Source organism: Panthera uncia, chromosome B1 (assembly GCF_023721935.1).
Source record: "Panthera uncia isolate 11264 chromosome B1, Puncia_PCG_1.0, whole genome shotgun sequence".
NCBI lineage: Eukaryota > Metazoa > Chordata > Mammalia > Carnivora > Felidae > Panthera > Panthera uncia.
This window is the reverse complement of record NC_064811.1, coordinates 91,714,479-91,716,960: the sequence shown is the minus strand read 5'-3', so window position 1 is coordinate 91,716,960 and position 2,482 is coordinate 91,714,479. Positions and strand designations below refer to the sequence as shown.

Below are 2,482 nucleotides of genomic sequence, written 5' to 3'. Positions count from 1 at the left end.
TTGGTTACCATTTGCTTGAAATGTTTTTTGTTTTGTTTTGTTTTGTTTTTCCTATTCCTTCACTCTCAGTGTATGTGTCTTTAAGGCTAAAGTAAGTCTCTTATAGGTTGCATATTATTGGATCTTTTTTTTTTTTAATTCAGCCATTCTGTGTCTTTTGATTGGATGGTTCAATCTGTTTCCATTTAGAGTAATTATTGATAGGTAAGATTTACTTTTGCCCTTTTTTTCATTGTTTTATGCTTGTTTTGTAGATCCATTTGTTCCTTGCTTCTTACACTTCTGTCTTTTTTGTGGGTTTTGATGTTTTTGGTGTCAGTGTGCTTTGACTTCTTTATCATGGTCTTTTTTCAAATACCACAAGATTTTTCTTGTAGTTATCATGAGGCTTACATAAAATATCTTAGTCCAGAAGTGAGCATTGCTGGGGTGTGGTTGTGGAGAGAAGGTGACTGTGAGGAGAGCATTTCTCCATTGAGCACTTGGATTTATCTCCCTCATTTCCAACATGGAAGACACTTAGATCAATTCCCTGGACCCTGAAAAGCCATTACAATGCCCCTGTGATAAAAACCACAGATGAAGGTCTGCAGGTTTCCTTATCATCTTATCAAGTGTAAAAAGAATCTTTCTGATGTCACAAACAAGTGGCTACTTGTCTCTTTAATGCTCACCACCAGGTTCTTTGGCCCCAAATCAGTCATTATATCTCAAGCTGTAATGATAAAAGTTGTATTGTGCAGGTTGTTGTCAACCAAATCAGAAGTCTTGGACAGGAGACTCTGGCTGAGAGCATATGGCAGTTCCATACTTGCAATGAAGAGTGGGATAAAGATCTGTGGGAACAGACCAGCACCCATTTGTCTGGGGCACAACCAACTACTATGGCAACAACAGCCCTGCAAGCAACATAGTTATGGAACAAAAGAGTAAACTGGCTTCAGGTATGTGCATTCCCAAGTCTCTGCTATATGTTCTGCCATGGAAAAATAATGGAAGTGCACAGTAACAGAATGTCTATCTCATCAAATGCTGCGCCCTAGAAGACTCTTGCTTCTTTCCACTACCAGTGGGTTATTCATCTCTTTTCTCCTAAGCTAATTATAGAAAGATAAACTGTGACTTTCAAACTGAAAAGAAAATCTTAAATTTTTTAAGGAAAAAAGTGTTAAGAGGGGAGGAGATAAGATGGCGGAAAAGTAGGGGAACTGGGATGTCCCTTGTCCTTCAAACACAGCTGTATTGAGGTCAGAACACCCGAAATACCCAGGAATACAGTGTATGGAGTGACAGAAAAATCTCCACAGGTGGAAAGAGGTTGGTGGGACAGAGGTGCATATCTGCAAATTGGGAGAGATAAAATGGGTGGTGTCGGCATGGAAGGGGGGAAACTCCTTCTGTGGAGAGACAACAGGAAGACAAAGAGAGGCTGTGGAAGTGTGATATTTTATGTGGAGAAGAAAAAGACCTCTCTGGACCATGGACTGAGGAAGAAAAAATATGAAGAGTGCCAGTTTATACTTTGCAAACAGCCTTGGAAACTAAACATCAGAGTTTTCAGGGGTGCGTGACTCTCTCCAGACCACAGCCACTGCTGTGTGATCATGTCCAGTTGGGAAGAAAGCCAGCCCTGGGACACAGTAGCCATTTCAGGGGCGCACTGGGAAACAGTAGTCCCTTCTCTCGAGTCTGTGGGAAGAGGGTTTATTGCCCATCCAAGGACAAAAGACCCTGCAGTCTCCAGCCAGAGGCCCTTTATCAGCAGGGTGGGGTGGTGCTACCCCAGATCCAGGTTCATATTGTGTGAGATCCTTTAAGACATCAGGTTTTGAATCCCAGCTGAGAGCTTAGGAGGCACCGGAGACGAGCACAACAGGCTGATTGCCTGCACTACTCTGTGAGGGCTTCCTGAACAGTGTGGTTTGAGACATTCAGTCTGGGGAGGAAAGATTGGGGTGTCGCCATTTTTCTCCCCATCAACAACAGGGTGGGGCTTCAGGGAACAGGACGGTAACCCCAAGGGGAGGCATGACACATTTACACCAAACCCCGTCCCTCTGTGCGTGGTAACTGCTTATCTACTGAAGTAAAACTGACACTGACCAAATCAGGGACCAGATGGCCTCTCCTCCACACCAGCATAGCCACCAATCCCAGGTACCAACAGGCAACTGTCCTGCAGTTTTGTATGATAGTCTGTTTTAAAAAAAAAAAAAAAAAAAACTTCTAAAAACTATTATTGTTTTTTCTTTTTTCTTTTCTTTCCTTCTCTTTTCCTTTCTTTTTCTTTCTACTCTCCTCTTTTTTTGTTTGTTTGTTTGCTTTTTAATTTCCTTTAGAATCAAGCTCATAGTTTCTGATTTGATTTGGGGTCAAATACCTTTCTGATACACACACACACACACACACACACATATATACATACATACACACACACACACACACACACACACACACACACACATACATTTTTTTCCCTTTC

The 2,482-nt window shown here is 41.9% G+C and overlaps 1 pseudogene; it reads left to right on the top strand.

Moving 5' to 3' along the window:
• The first annotated feature begins 508 nt into the window (after positions 1 to 508).
• Positions 509 to 1,027, top strand: LOC125923030 (gametocyte-specific factor 1-like; annotated as a pseudogene).
• The last annotated feature ends 1,455 nt before the right edge of the window (positions 1,028 to 2,482 follow it).